This window comes from Pelobates fuscus, chromosome 11 (assembly GCF_036172605.1).
Source record: "Pelobates fuscus isolate aPelFus1 chromosome 11, aPelFus1.pri, whole genome shotgun sequence".
NCBI lineage: Eukaryota > Metazoa > Chordata > Amphibia > Anura > Pelobatidae > Pelobates > Pelobates fuscus.
In genome coordinates, this window is record NC_086327.1 from 132,831,025 (window position 1) to 132,847,317 (window position 16,293).

The 16,293-nt window shown below is 44.4% G+C and overlaps 1 protein-coding gene across 2 annotated transcripts in view; it reads right to left on the reverse strand.

Annotated features, from left to right (window-relative positions):
* The window catches only part of KIRREL3 (kirre like nephrin family adhesion molecule 3), a 692,535-nt gene that overhangs the window by 653,372 nt on the left and 22,870 nt on the right, over positions 1 to 16,293 (reverse strand). The gene's annotated exons all lie outside the window — the stretch shown is intronic.

The following is a 16,293-nucleotide window of genomic DNA, read 5'->3' on the forward strand; positions in this document are numbered from 1 at the left end:
CAGATCACTATCCATCTCTCTGCGAGAAGTACGAGAACATCAGAACCGTTTCATCTAACGCGGCCTGTCATTCCTCCCGCGTCTCCCTGTCTCCTCACATTTCCGTCATGCCTCTTTCCACATATCTAAGCATTAGAAGCGACATGTGCTTCCAGGGGATATTCCACTGGAAGAAATTAGCAGATACACTTGCTCAACTGGAGAAAGCCACGGTGGAATATTCTTGCTCGGTTTTACTATATCGATGCCTAATGCATAATTAATTTAGCATTTTTTCTTATTATTACTTCCAGTCCTTACGATAATACCAAAGGTTATGCCGTGTGGAATTTGTTAATCATCTGATCCATAAATAAGCATTAACGCGACAAGGCTTGAATTCTATTCTTTGTATTGAGAAGATGCGACAAAGCTTATAGACATATTAACAATGGATTAATGTTCGAGTCTGAATAGACTCATTTCCATTTCGCCTCAAGGATCCAAAGATGAAAAAAGTTCCTCTCCTTTGACATATTACGGAACAATCAAACGAATGGCTTTCAAACTAAATCATTAAGATACATTATGCATAATGAAACTGGGTTAAAGCAGTGACATATTAGGAGACTGGTCTTTAAATGGAACGTGGTGTATTTATCTTTGCAGAGCAAAGGACGGTTCTCCTGTCAGTCACAGGGACCTTTGGTTTGGCTCTAATACATGTGATCTATTCAGAGGTTTTCACATTTTGCTACAGTATCATCATGGCGTCTCCTGTTCCCTGACCTTGACCATTGTCTCCGTGAGACCTGGACCATTACCTCTCATACCTCCATTTATCTTTTAACATCTCTCAGGGCTTTGTCCTATTGTATGAAGAAGACCTCTGGAATTCACAGGTCTATCGGTTCTGTAGCTTCCCAACTGGGAGGACAAACGGTGACAAACGACATGCATTGTATTCACCTCAGACTGGAGGTAATCCATGCCTTTTAAACACATTCTATAAAGAAATATTTCCAAATATATGGGTTATCTAAAGGAAAATGAAAAAGTAATTACATTTAAAAAATACTCTAATTTGAGGTCCCTGCATTTGCTGTAAATTCACAGGCATTGCAGCTTCTGCAGTGAGTTGTCACCCCAACAGACAGTGGCTTACACAATCTTAGTCCTCCCACACCCATATGTCTTTAACCTTTTGCTTTATGGGTGGCATTCTGGGAATTGAAGCGGTGGAGCTTCTAGGGTTCTATGTCATATACCCACATTATTATTTTAATATAACTAATGAAAAATAACAAAACTCACGCAGGATAATGTAACGATGCACCTGATATTGCGGGTGTCTGGAGTGTACTCCTTGGGCAAATCAACTGGTATAATTTAGGCCAGATTGTTTTTTTCTGCCATATTTGAGATATTTTTCCAGCTCTACAATTTTCACCCAAATAAGCCGTATTAGCTGACTTTTAATTTACTCAAACTCCAGGTATTGATAATGTTTTATCTCCAGCTGATAAAGAACCACTATTACAAAGATTCGACCATAAATAATGGCTATATGTGGCGACATGTGAAACACTGTTATGTGATTGACAGACACAGAGTAACATGCAGTCAGATAAAAATGTGCAGACAGACAGGCGTACAGACAGATAGATTATATGTTAAATAAACCATATATTCGCATGGATATCAATCGTTATAATATTGTATAATGCCCACTTAACTACTGAGTAGTTGTTTTTTGACGCTATCCATGGTTATCTTTTTTCAAAGCAAAATAATACAATTCTATCATTTCTTGCATTCTTGTGACAATTAATTAGAGGTCAAGGCCAACACGAGACACATTGTCACTTTTTGAATTCCACACCAACCTCTCTAATTGTTACTTGTGGCAATAATCCTTCTAGAGGAAACGTTGGTTGTTATCCATACACTAACTCTGTATTAAAGGTATCTAATTGATTCTTTAATTTAATTTTTTCAGTTCTATCTGTCAGCCAGTCTGAACAATACGGCTTTACTTCTGTAGGTACAGGTACAGACCGTAGCAGTTATAATATCATAATTAAACATAACAAATCAGTAGAATATACTATTACGCACGGACACATAATGTCAGAAGTCTGATTGCTGAAAACAGGATGGGTTTATCTATTATATATTTCAAACGTTAAACCAAAAAAGCTTAACTGGAGAAAGAACTATTATTTTTCAATTCTAGTTTGGTGTAAAATTTGCAGTTCTCTTTTTAATTTTCATAATTTCCAACTGAGAGGGCTATCCACTGAAGTGAGAATTTAAGGTGAATTTTGACCTTTACTTGGACCTTAAATTTGAAATTCACCTGGAATTCTCACTTTAGTTGGCGCGTAAACCTCAATGTTTCAGTTGAAGAATGGGGGAGCTTGCCTTGAGATACAGCGACAGGTGAGACATTGTGGTGGTTTCCAGTTCTTAGTTTACAAGAATTCATTTCTGGTGCTAGGTTTTAGTGAATTCCATTTTAGAGACTATTTGTGAGGATCAGGTTTAAATAGTTCAGATTTGTGATCATTTAAATTTAAATCCATTCAGATTTAATTGCAGGCTAGTGAAACTGCATTCGAGTTTTTCTCCTTTTTTTTTTTTTTTTTTTTTAAGGAATAATCTAATTCTGCATTAGTGATTTATTCAGCATGCTTTGACTTTCATTAGACCATTCCCGTTTAGGTGGCGAAAAGCTAATAAAAATTTAACGTTTGACTGAATCTTTTTCTCTTTGTCTTACTATTTCAAGATGTAGCCGTATTTTGTGATCTTTTATAGCTCCTAGGGTAATATTCTTTTTAAAAACGTTTATGGCGAAGTCCCTCATCCAGATGTGGCTTACAGCTAGCGAACGTTCCGGCAGCTGTGAAACGGCGCAGTATTGCTCATTGCGGGGTAAATGACAGGATGTCGCCAGACGGCAGCTGCAATGAATTTAGAGTCATTTGGACTTTACAGCGCGGTAATGGTCAGTTCGAAACCTAAGAATCGAACACTGAGAAATCTACTTTTACTGATAAACTGCCTCAAGGTAATTAAATCCTCAGCTACCTTCTATCATTTGTTGTTGTGTTTTGTTTTTCTGCTTGAAATGTTTTTTGGCATGGGTTGTTTGGAAGCCTCGACGCACAGATGTTTGTGGAATGTATCAACGTAATTGGTAAATATGTGACAAACAATTACTTAAAAGTGCATGAAAATTATCTGCCAGATTTAACCACGTTTGTGAAAGGTAAAAAGGAAGAGAGAAGAAGAAAAGAGATAGATGACTAGGGAAGAAGGTAGGTCAGAGAGAGGACCTCTGGGTTAAGATAGAAAACGGCATAGAGAGAGAGACAAGCACCTAATGCGGGAGAAAACAGAGAAAAGAGACAGGACGAGGTTATTGACAGAAGAAAATAAGAGAGAGTGAGACAGAGAGAGAGAGACAGAGGATTTAGCTTGTGGTGTGAGAGGAAAGATTAATGCTGAGTGAGAGGTACAAAGCTCAGACGTGGATGAAAGACAGAGAAGGCTGGAAAGAGATGTCTGGTTTGGGAAGAGGTAGAAGGACAGGGAGAAAGGGACAGATGGATTCAGTGGGAGGAAAAAGTGACAGACAAAGATGGAGAGAGAAAGTTATAGTAGAGTTATAAGAGAGAGAGACAGAGACGATGAAAAGGGAAAAGCTTGAAAAAAAGATACTGAGGTGGGAAGAGACTGGTTCAAGTGTCTGTGGGCCACTCCTAATTGAGATATATATCCACAAGTGTGAACTATACCAATAAGCGTTACTATTATGGAAGCTTGTCTGACATTTCTCCACGTGTGGGTGACTGGATTATATATCACGCATGTTTCCTCAACTGATCTACACTATATGTTTTCCTTTCTGCTTTTTCTTAGCATGTATTCTATTTAAGGTTCATCCAAGTGACTAGAAAGAATCAAGACCATCTGATGAAAAAAATCGGACTTTATTTCTCATTTTATTTTTTTAACTTTACAGGATAACTTTGAAAGTGTGTTACCCTTCTCTTTTTATTAGACACAAGCTGTCCGTGTCACTCGGTATAGTGTCTTTGCATTACTGGCCCAGAGGTTTCGAGGGAGACCCTCTCGTCAGTGTTTGCTGCCCTAGGCATGGGCGTAGGAACCCAAAAAAATCTGGGGGGGATAGCATTTTTACTCGCCGGGTATATTCTTATTCCGTAAACTAGGAGTTGTTTATCACATTGTACAGCGCTACGGAATTTGCAGTCGCTATATAAATGATTAAATAATAACATTAAAGGGTCACTACAAGGAAGGGGTTTTACTTACCCGTATACAGCGCCGGGATCCTCCTGATTAGAACCACCCCTACCCTTCCCATGAATATTAGAACCACCCATACCCCTTCCATGCACAAAAGAACCCCACCTACCCCTTCCACGCATTTTAACCCCCTACCCCTTCCATGCATATTAGTACCCCCTAACCACTTCCATGCATATAAGTACCCCCTAACCCCTTCCATGCATATTATAACCCACCCTACCTCTTCCATTCATATTAGTACTCCCCTAACCCCTTCCAATAATTTTTCTACCTCCCCCCTCCTCCCATCCATATTAGTAGCCCCCCTAAACCCTTCCAATTATTTTTCTACCTACCCCTCTCCCCCTATCCTTATTAGTAGCCCCCCTAACCCTTTCCAATTATTTTTCTGCCATGTTAACTAACGCCAGTGCTGGAGTGCCGCCGTGTTTACATTAAAAGGTCTGCAGGGACAGGCTATAGACACCAGAACCACTACATTAAGCTGCAGTGCTTCTGGGAACTATAGTGTTTCTTTAATGTGAGGTAAATTAGAGATTAGTGCCACGAATAATATGCTAGATTTCCTACTTACAACCAGATGAGGATGATGATGGGCTCTAGCTGCAGTCTGGCTCCACTGGTCTGGTGTAGAACAGGCTCTCTGGAGGCTGTTTGTAACTGTGGTCCCAAAAATCAATGTTCTGTGAGAACGGGAACCAGCTCCATTTTTTGGGGGCCCTTTACACAGCTCAAGGTCTGGGTCCCAGGGTCCACCTTCACGTTCCACCAATGAGTTTGTTCACAGGGGGTGGAGTGTGTAGGGGATGTCCTGATATGTGTGTAAGGAATGCATTGTGTGAATATGTGTTTGTATGTGTAAGGGCTGCAAGGTGTGATTCTGTGTATGTACGGGATGCAGTGTGTGCGTCTGTAAGGGGTGCATTGAGTGTGTGTAAGGAATGCATTGTGTGTTTCTGTGTGTGTAAGGATTGCATGATTGTGTGTGTGTGCACGGGGTGCATTGAGTGTGTGTAAGGATGAATTGTGTGTTTCTGTGTGTGTAAGGGTGGCATGATTGTGTGATTGTGTGTGTGTGTGATGGATGTCAATCTCTCTCCCTCGTCACTCTCTTTCTTCCCCTCCCTCCCTCGTCACTCTCTTTCTCCCCATCCCTTGTCACTCTCTCTCTCTCCCCCTCCCTTGTCACTCTCTCTCCCCCTCCCTTGTCACTCTCTCTCCCCCCCTTGTCACTCTCTCTCCCCCTCCCTTGTCACTCTCTCTCCCCCTCCCTTGTCTCTCTCTCCCCCTCCCTTGTCACTCTCTCCCCCTCCCTTGTCACTCTCTCCCCCTCCCTTGTCACTCTCTCTCCCCCTCCCTTGTCACTCTCTCTCCCCCCGTCCCCCCCTTGTCACTCACTTTCTCCCCCCTGTTTCTTTCTTTCTCCCCCCCTCCCTCCCTGTCCCCCTCCCTGTTTCTCTCCCCCTCCCTCCCTGTTTCTTTCTGCCCCCCTCCCTGTTTCTTTCTCCTCCTCCCTGTTTCTTTCTCCCCCTCCCTGTTTCTGTCTCCCCCCTCCCTCCCTGTTTCTTTCTCCCCCTCCCTGTTTCTGTCTCCCCCCTCCCTCCCTGTTTCTTTCTCCCCCCTCCCTCCCTGTTTCTTTCTCCCCCCTACTCCCTCCCTGTTTCTTTCTCCCCCCTACTCCCTCCCTGTTTCTTTCTCCCCCCTACTCCCTCCCTGTTTCTTTCTCCCCCCTACTCCCTCCCTGTTTCTTTCTCCCCCCTACTCCCTCCCTGTTTCTTTCTCCCCCCTACTCCCTCCCTGTTTCTTTCTCCGCCCCTCCCTCCCTGTTTCTTTCCCCCCCTCCCTCCGTTTCTTTCCCCCCCTCCCCCTCCCTGTTTCTTTCCCCCCCTCCCCCTCCCTGTTTCTTTCTCCCCCCTCTCCCTCCCTGTTTCTTTCTCCCTCCTCTCCCTCCCTGTTTCTTTCTCCCTCCTCTCCCTCCCTGTTTCTTTCTCCCTCCTCTCCCTCCCTGTTTCTTTCTCCCCCCTATCCCTCCCTGTTTCTTTCTCCCCCTCTCTCCCTCTGTCCCCCCCTTGTCACTCACTTTCTCCCCCCCCGTTTCTTTCTTTCTCCCCCCTCCCTCCCTGTTTCTTTCTCCCCCCTCCCTGTTTCTTTCTCCCCCCTACTCCCTCCCTGTTTCTTTCTCCCCCTCCCTGTTTCTTTCTCCCCCCTCCCTGTTTCTGTCTCCCCCCTCCCTGTTTCTGTCTCCCCCCCTGTTTCTTTCTCCCCCCTACTCCCTCCCTGTTTCTTTCTCCCCCCTACTCCCTCCCTGTTTCTTTCTCCCCCCTACTCCCTCCCTGTTTCTTTCTCCCCCCTACTCCCTCCCTGTTTCTTTCTCCGCCCCTCCCTGTTTCTTTCTCCGCCCCTCCCTGTTTCTTTATCCCCCCTCCCTGTTTCTTTATCCCCCCTCCCTGTTTCTTTATCCCCCCCCTCCCTCCCTGTTTCTTTCTCCCCCCTCCCTCCCTGTTTCTTTCTCCCCCCTCCCTCCCTGTTTCTTTCTCCCCCCTCCCTGTTTCTTTCTCCCCCCTCCCTGTTTCTTTCTCCCCCCTCCCTGTTTCTTTCTCCCCCCTCCCTGTTTCTTTCTCCCCCTCCCTGTTTCTGTCTCCCCCTCCCTGTTTCTGTCTCCCCCCTCCCTGTTTCTGTCTCCCCCCATGTTTCTGTCTCCCCCCGTTTCTTTCTCCCCCCTACTCCCTCCCTGTTTCTTTCTCCCCCTACTCCCTCCCTGTTTCTTTCTCCGCCCCTCCCTGTTTCTTTATCCCCCCTCCCTGTTTCTTTATCCCCCTCCCTCCCTGTTTCTTTATCCCCCCCTCCCTCCCTGTTTCTTTATCCCCCTCCCTCCCTGTTTCTTTATCCCCCCTCCCTCCCTGTTTCTTTCTCCCCCCTCCCTCCCTGTTTCTTTCTCCCCCCTACTCCCTCCCTGTTTCTTTCTCCCCCCTACTCCCTCCCTGTTTCTTTCTCCCCCCTACTCCCTCCCTGTTTCTTTCTCCCCCCTACTCCCTCCCTGTTTCTTTCTCCCCCCCTACTCCCTCCCTGTTTCTTTCTCCCCCCCTACTCCCTCCCTGTTTCTTTCTCCCCCCTACTCCCTCCCTGTTTCTTTCTCCCCCCTACTCCCTCCCTGTTTCTTTCTCCCCCCCTGTTTCTTTCTCCCCCTCCCTGTTTCTTTATCCCCCCCTCCCTCCCTGTTTCTTTATCCCCCCTCCCTCCCTGTTTCTTTACCCCCCCCCTGTTTCTTTATCCCCCCCCTCCCTCCCTGTTTCTTTATCCCCCCCTCCCTCCCTGTTTCTTTATCCCCCCTCCCTCCCTGTTTCTTTATCCCCCTCCCTCCCTGTTTCTTTATACCCCCTCCCTCCCTGTTTCTTTCTTCCCCCCTCCCTCCCTGTTTCTTTCTTCCCCCCTCCCTCCCTGTTTCTTTCTTCCCCCCTCCCTCCCTGTTTCTTTCTTCCCCCCTCCCCTACCTGTGTTGTAGCGTGGCCGAGCTGTGAACTGTCCGCGGGTACAGGGAGCTTTTGTTTCCTGTATCCGGTGGACTAACAGGAAGTGCACACTCAGTGTTCACTTCCTTTTAGTCCGGCCGGGTACAGGAGACAGATGCTCCCTGTACCGGCGGACTATGAAGGGCTCGCCCACGCTGCATTGAGGGAGTGACAGGAGGGAGCGCTGAGCGCTTCCCTCCTGTCAGCCCCTCTCCTCTGGCTGCGCCCGGGCAGAGCTGCAGCCGCCTGAGGCTCTCTGCAGAGCGCTCGGGCGGCTGCAGCAAAATGGGGGCCGGCGGAGCTGGGGGGGATTTCCCCATTACCTGTCCCCCCCGCATGATTTGCTGGGGGGGATGCGTCCCCCCCATCCCCCCCGGTTCCTACGCCCATGGCCCTAGGTACTTTGTTTTTTGGTCTTTTAGCGTTGATACGATCTTTAGTTTCCATTTTTGTATTAGGCCTTCAAGCTGAGCCTGGTCTTAGCAGATAAGTGCTATCTAAACATTGATAAAGTTTCCCTTTACAACTTTCATATTCAGCATTTTAGCATTCACACTTTGCCACGTGCATTATTAAAATTCAAATATTTATAAAACATTTAATAGTTTAATTTAATAATCTTTAAAAAATGATTCAATACTATTAGAAAAACTTTCTAAATTATTTACCTACAACAATTCCCGTAGACATTCGTGGTGACTTCAGTAAATCATTGAAAGGTTTTTCTAACAGAATTTGAAAAAGCCTATTAAATCGAGACCTTTATCGGTATAATTCCATTTACAGTGTTTGTAGCAAGCTCTTTACAATGCCTGCACACCCTTCACAAATCGCAAGGCGTTGTGTGCAGAGAGGACACTGGATCTGCGACACCCTCACTGTCAGCGATACGAGATACTTCACGAGCACCAGCACTCTTAATAGAAAGGCAGACTCCAGCAGCTTCTTGGATTAAAATGGCCTTAAATCGCTCCCATCAGACTTGAGGAAAGAACGTGGAACAATAATTTATTACTAACTGAACTGCATTATTTCCTTGGCTTCTCATTAACAGGTTTCTCTTTCTTTACATGGTAAAAAAAGCTTTCTATTAAAAACGATAAAGTGTAAAGATACATCGAAGCAGCCAGCATTCACTGACGATAGAACTGGAGAGGACTTCAATCACAGAGCCTATTGTCCCAGGCTCTAGAATAGAAAAAACATGACAGGAAGAGCCTAGCGTCTCAGGTACTAGAATACAAGGAAACATTACAGGAAGAGCCTAGCGTCTCAGATACTAGAATACAAGAAAACGTTACAGGAAGAGCCTAGCGTCTCAGGTAATAAAATACAAGAAAACATTACAGGAAGAGCCTAGCGTCTCAGGTACTAGAATACAAGAAAACATTACAGGAAGAGCCTAGCGTCTCAGGTACTAAAATACAAGGAAACATTACAGGAAGAGCCTAGCGTCTCAGGTACTAGAATAGAAAAAAACATGACAGGAAGAGCCTAGCGTCTCAGGTACTAGAATACAAGAAAACATTATAGGAAGAGCCTAGCGTCTCAGGTACTAGAATACAAGGAAACATTACAGGAAGAGCCTAGCGTCTCAGGTACTAAAATACAAGAAAACAATACAGGAAGAGCCTAGCGTCTCAGGTACTAAAATACAAGAAAACAATACAGGAAGAGCCTAGCGTCTCAGGTACTAGAATACAAGAAAACAATACAGGAAGAGCCTAGCGTCTCAGGTACTAGAATACAAGAAAACAATACAGGAAGAGCCTAGCGTCTCAGGTACTAGAATACAAGGAAACATTACAGGAAGAGCCTAGCGTCTCAGGTACTAGAATATAAGAAAACATTATAGGAAGAGCCTAGTGTCTCAGGTACTAGAATAGAAAAAAACATGACAGGAAGAGCCTAGCGTCTCAGGTACTAGAATACAAGAAAACATTACAGGAAGAGCCTAGCGTCTCAGGTACTAGAATACAAGAAAACATTACAGGAAGAGCCTAGCGTCTCAGGTACTAAAATACAAGAAAACAATACAGGAAGAGCCTAGCGTCTCAGGTACTAGAATACAAGGAAACATTACAGGAAGAGCCTAGCGTCTCAGGTACTAGAATACAAGAAAACATTACAGGAAGAGCCTAGCGTCTCAGGTACTAGAATACAAGAAAACATTACAGGAAGAGCCTAGCGTCTCAGGTACTAGAATCCAAGGAAACATTACAGGAAGAGCCTAGCGTCTCAGGTACTAGAATACAAGAAAACATTACAGGAAGAGCCTAGCGTCTCAGGTACTAGAATACAAGGAAACATTACAGGAAGAGCCTAGCGTCTCAGGTACTAAAATACAAGGAAACATTACAGGAAGAGCCTAGCGTCTCAGGTACTAAAATACAAGAAAACATTACAGGAAGAGCCTAGCGTCTCAGGTACTAAAATACAAGAAAACAATACAGGAAGAGCCTAGCGTCTCAGGTACTAGAATACAAGGAAACATTACAGGAAGAGCCTAGCGTCTCAGGTACTAAAATACAAGAAAACATTACAGGAAGAGCCTAGCGTCTCAGATACTAGAATACAAGGAAACATTACAGGAAGAGCCTAGCGTCTCAGGTACTAGAATACAAGGAAACATTACAGGAAGAGCCTAGCGTCTCAGGTACTAGAATACAAGAAAACATTACAGGAAGAGCCTAGCGTCTCAGGTACTAGAATACAAGGAAACATTACAGGAAGAGCCTAGCGTCTCAGGTACTAGAATACAAGGAAACATTACAGGAAGAGCCTAGCGTCTCAGGTACTAGAATACAAGGAAACATTACAGGAAGAGCCTAGCGTCTCAGGTACTAGAATACAAGGAAACATTACAGGAAGAGCCTAGCGTCTCAGGTACTAGAATACAAGAAAACATTACAGGAAGAGCCTAGCGTCTCAGGTACTAGAATACAAGGAAACATTACAGGAAGAGCCTAGCGTCTCAGGTACTAGAATACAAGAAAACAATACAGGAAGAGCCTAGTGTCTCAGGTACTAGAATACAAGAAAACAATACAGGAAGAGCCTAGCGTCTCAGATACTAGAATACAAGGAAACATTACAGGAAGAGCCGAGCGTCTCAGGTACTAGAATACAAGGAAACATTACAGGAAGAGCCTAGCGTCTCAGGTACTAGAATACAAGAAAACATTACAGGAAGAGCCTAGCGTCTCAGGTACTAGAATACAAGGAAACATTACAGGAAGAGCCTAGCGTCTCAGGTACTAGAATACAAGGAAACATTACAGGAAGAGCCTAGCGTCTCAGGTACTAGAATACAAGGAAACATTACAGGAAGAGCCTAGCGTCTCAGGTACTAGAATACAAGGAAACATTACAGGAAGAGCCTAGCGTCTCAGGTACTAGAATACAAGAAAACATTACAGGAAGAGCCTAGCGTCTCAGGTACTAGAATACAAGGAAACATTACAGGAAGAGCCTAGCGTCTCAGGTACTAGAATCCAAGGAAACATTACAGGAAGAGCCTAGCGTCTCAGGTACTAAAATACAAGAAAACATTACAGGAAGAGCCTAGCGTCTCAGGTACTAGAATCCAAGGAAACATTACAGGAAGAGCCTAGCGTCTCAGATACTAGAATAAAAGGAAACATTACAGGAAGAGCCTAGCGTCTCAGGTAATAAAATACAAGAAAATATTACAGGAAGAGCCTAGCGTCTCAGGTACTAGAATACAAGGAAACATTACAGGAAGAGCCTAGCGTCTCAGGTACTAGAATACAAGAAAACATTATAGGAAGAGCCTAGTGTCTCAGGTACTAGAATAGAAAAAAACATGACAGGAAGAGCCTAGCGTCTCAGGTACTAGAATACAAGAAAACAATACAGGAAGAGCCTAGCGTCTCAGGTACTAGAATACAAGAAAACATTACAGGAAGAGCCTAGCGTCTCAGGTACTAAAATACAAGAAAACAATACAGGAAGAGCCTAGCGTCTCAGGTACTAGAATACAAGAAAACATTACAGGAAGAGCCTAGCGTCTCAGGTACTAGAATACAAGGAAACATTACAGGAAGAGCCTAGCGTCTCAGGTACTAAAATACAAGAAAACAATACAGGAAGAGCCTAGCGTCTCAGGTACTAGAATACAAGGAAACATTACAGGAAGAGCCTAGCGTCTCAGGTACTAAAATACAAGAAAACATTACAGGAAGAGCCTAGCGTCTCAGGTACTAAAATACAAGAAAACAATACAGGAAGAGCCTAGCGTCTCAGGTACTAAAATACAAGAAAACAATACAGGAAGAGCCTAGCGTCTCAGGTACTAGAATACAAGGAAACATTACAGGAAGAGCCTAGCGTCTCAGGTACTAGAATACAAGAAAACATTACAGGAAGAGCCTAGCGTCTCAGATACTAGAATACAAGAAAACAATACAGGAAGAGCCTAGCGTCTCAGGTACTAGAATACAAGGAAACATTACAGGAAGAGCCTAGCGTCTCAGGTACTAGAATACAAGAAAACATTACAGGAAGAGCCTAGCGTCTCAGGTACTAGAATACAAGAAAACATTACAGGAAGAGGCTAGCGTCTCAGGTACTAGAATACAAGGAAACATTACAGGAAGAGCCTAGCGTCTCAGGTACTAGAATACAAGAAAACATTACAGGAAGAGCCTAGCGTCTCAGGTACTAAAATACAAGAAAACATTACAGGAAGAGCCTAGCGTCTCAGGTACTAGAATACAAGAAAACATTACAGGAAGAGGCTAGCGTCTCAGGTACTAGAATCCAAGGAAACATTACAGGAAGAGCCTAGCGTCTCAGGTACTAATATACAAGAAAACAATACAGGAAGAGCCTAGCGTCTCAGGTACTAGAATACAAGAAAACATTACAGGAAGACCCTAGCGTCTAAGGTACCAGAATACAAGAAAACGTTACAGGAAGAGCCTAGCGTCTCAGGTACTAGAATAAAAGGAAACATTACAGGAAGAGCCTAGCGTCTCAGGTACTAGAATACAAAAAGACATATTAGAACTTTTCTTATTCAATAGATAATCAAAAAACAATGTAACCTTTGCTTAGTGGAAAGGTTCAATTCTTGGATTGCCCAAAATGAAACAAGTGACTACCAATTATTATTATTATTATTATTATTATTATTATGTTATTATTTATAGAGCGCCGTCAAATTCCGCAGCGCTTTACAATGGGTGGACGAACAGACATGTAGTTGTAACCAGACAAGTTGGACACACAGGAACAGAGGGGTTGAGGGCCCTGCTCAATGAGCTTACATGCTAGAGGGAGTGGGGTAAAACGACACAAAAGGTAAGGATAGTATTAGACTAGTGACAGTTGCATAAGAGGAATCAGTTGGGAGCTATTAACAGTTTAATTGATACGCTTTTATGAAGAAGTGGGTTTTTAATGATTTTTTGAAGGAGTGGAGACTGGGTGAGCATCTAACGGAGGAGGGAAGCGAGTTCCACAGGAACGGTGCAACCCTCGAGAAGTCTTGAAGGCGAGCATCAGAGGTGGGAGTACGGACAGAAGATAGACGTAAGTCTTCAGCAGATCGTAAGGGCCTAGACGGGACATACTTGTGTATAAGGGAGGATAGATTGGTGGGAGCAGCATTATGTAGACATTTGAAAGCAAGAACCAGAATTTTAAATTGAGCTCTATATTTTATAGGAAGCCAATGTAGGGACTGACAGAAGGGTGAGGCATGGGAGGTGCGGGCGGACAGGAAGATCAGCCTTGCCGCCTTCATTATGGACTGTAACGGCGCAAGTTGGGAGCACGTAAGACAACTGAGAAGCGGATTACAGTAATCAAGGTGAGAAAGGACAGTGGAATGGACCAACACCTTAATCGCATCTGGCGTTAAGTAGGGGTGGATGCGCGAAATGTTTTTGAGATGGAAATCACAGGATTTGGTGATAGATTGAACATGAGGCTTGAAGGAGAGATTGGAGTCAAAGAGAACACCTAGGCAGCGAGCCTGCGTGGTGGAGCTGATGGTAGCACCATTGACTTGGAGGGAGACAGACACAGGAGTAACAACACTTGAGGGAGGAAAGACCAGAATTTCAGTTTTGGTCAAGTTTAGTTTAAGGAAGTGGGCAGCCATCCAGTTAGAAACAGCAGAGAGGCAGTCAGAGACACTAGTCAAGAGGGACGGGGAGAGATCAGGAGAGGACAGGTAGATTTGCGTGTCATCCGCATAGAAATGATATTGGAAGCTAATGAGTTTACCAAGGGAGGCAGTATAGTTAGTGCATTTGTGTTCCAATTATAACACACAGAATAGCAGCGCCTTCAATATAGGAAGATATTGTGGAATGAGACGCGAGATGGTAAATACACTGTGCTGGCATTAGCTAGTGACCAGCTGGCTGCATATTCTTAGACAATAACAGTGTCTGTTCAGCTCGGCTGTATCTGCTGTTTTCCAAGATATTATTAGTTACAATTGTTTAGACATAATTCACAGATGGAGTATTGTTCCAATGGATAATCAGCTAACAAAACCGGCCACGGCCTCCTTTATCTCAGTAACAAGGTTAACAGAGTCAGACGACTTGGTAAAGCTGGAGTCACACATGGTGCTTCAGTTATCTCATCCTTCGCTAGCAGTATAATCTGTTAGTGGGTAACGGGCTCGAGCTAGCAACCAAAGTAGACTTCTCACATACCACATCTGTGTTCCCGCTTATTGACGTAAATTACAACAATTCTCCAATTCTCAGGGACTGACGCATTATCTCCAAACCTCCTCACCTTCAAACACTCCCTCAAAGCTACCTTCCTTTACATGTGCAAATATATAGACATATAAGGAAAAGTTCATCCAGCTTTTATTTTATTCAGGAAGTCCTGGTAAAATAGTATTCAGAAGGATGAAAGGCTGTCTATGGCTGATGTCAGTTAACAACCCAAGAGATTCACTTGATTCATGTATTTTGAGTCTTGATCAGAAGTAGTTATAGTAATTTTATCTAAAGTCGCTGAAACATGATGTTGTTCATCGTTTTGTTACAATGTTGCTCTATTATTTTACTATTAATGCCTTTGATCTCCAGATATAATAAATATCTCTGTAGTGCTGGCATTTACTAAACGGGGGTAGGGGATACAGCCAGGTACTGGGGGCTGTTAGATCTCTGTGGATTTGGGAATCCTGTATTATGTACGGGGCTCCTCTCATTAGAAGGACGCAGGGGGTGGGAGAGAGGCCAGGATTTCCCTACGTGGGTATAGACTGCCAGGTTCATACAGGCCGGCACTGTGAGAACTGCATCTGACCGAGAGATAATGATAGCAGAGCCTATTGTGCTTTATTCAGCCGCTCATTCTGTCTCTGAGGATCATTTCAGTCCTCATTTAATTAGGTGTCTGCTCGAGCTAGCCCTTTTAAAAGGTAGTGCAGTAATTGGGTTACCATCAGACCATTGATAACACCCCCTGCTATTCTCCAGCTCCTGAAAAGCCCAAAACTCTAAATAATGATCATTGTGTATATCCTGTACATTGCCACAAGGTTTTACCCTGGGAGAGTCAGGGCTCACCCCCACAAGTTCTGCCCACTGAGATTTATACCGCAGGCAGTGCCCATATTCTGCCACTCTGAGTGCGTACAGTAAGGGTTTAATAACCTTTGCAGAGCGGGGCATGAGGAGGGAGCACGAGGTAGAATACAACTTTGTATTCCTAGCACTATAGTATCCCTTTAATTAAAAAAATGCTCCAAGTCTATAAAGCGCTTTTACTTGCTGATGTACAGGCCTCCCAACTGTCCCGATTTCACCGGGGCTGTCACAATTTTTGGGTCCTCTCCCACCTTCTCGACTAGGCTCCATGATGTCCCACTTTTATGGATACCAGGGAACTGCCCCCAACAATCATAGCGCAGGCATTTGACACAGTCACACACTATCAAGGCATTAGGACCCTAAAAAGAGCACTGAAACAGCACTCCCTGCATTGTCTGCCCTTGGGATGCCAGCCTACTTGATTGACAGGCAGCCTGACATGCATGCACACCAGGCTGACTTCTGTCAATTCTGTTGGTGGACCCGCCCCCTTTGGGCAGCGTCAGTGAGGCACATCACTGGCCTACATCCTTTTATCCCGGCCACTGATGTCCCACTTCACAGGAGCCAATGTTGCTAGGTATGACAGTGCATTTGGGGTAAAAAGAGTATCCCCTTTTTTACACTTTATAAAGGTGCCCTTTTCAAGAGAAATCAGGACTTTTGCAAAGGTACGAAGGTACACCCTCACATCTGTCAATCAGGGCTTTCCCTCATTGATTTCTGCAACAGCACAAAGCAGGGGGTAGTGCTTCTCACATTAAAATATTGATTTCAAAGGTTTTCTGAGCAGCATTGCCCGCACAGGGCAGGTTACTGACAGGGCAGTGTGTGCACGCACTCTAGGAGAGGCTGCAGATTGGCTGATTGGC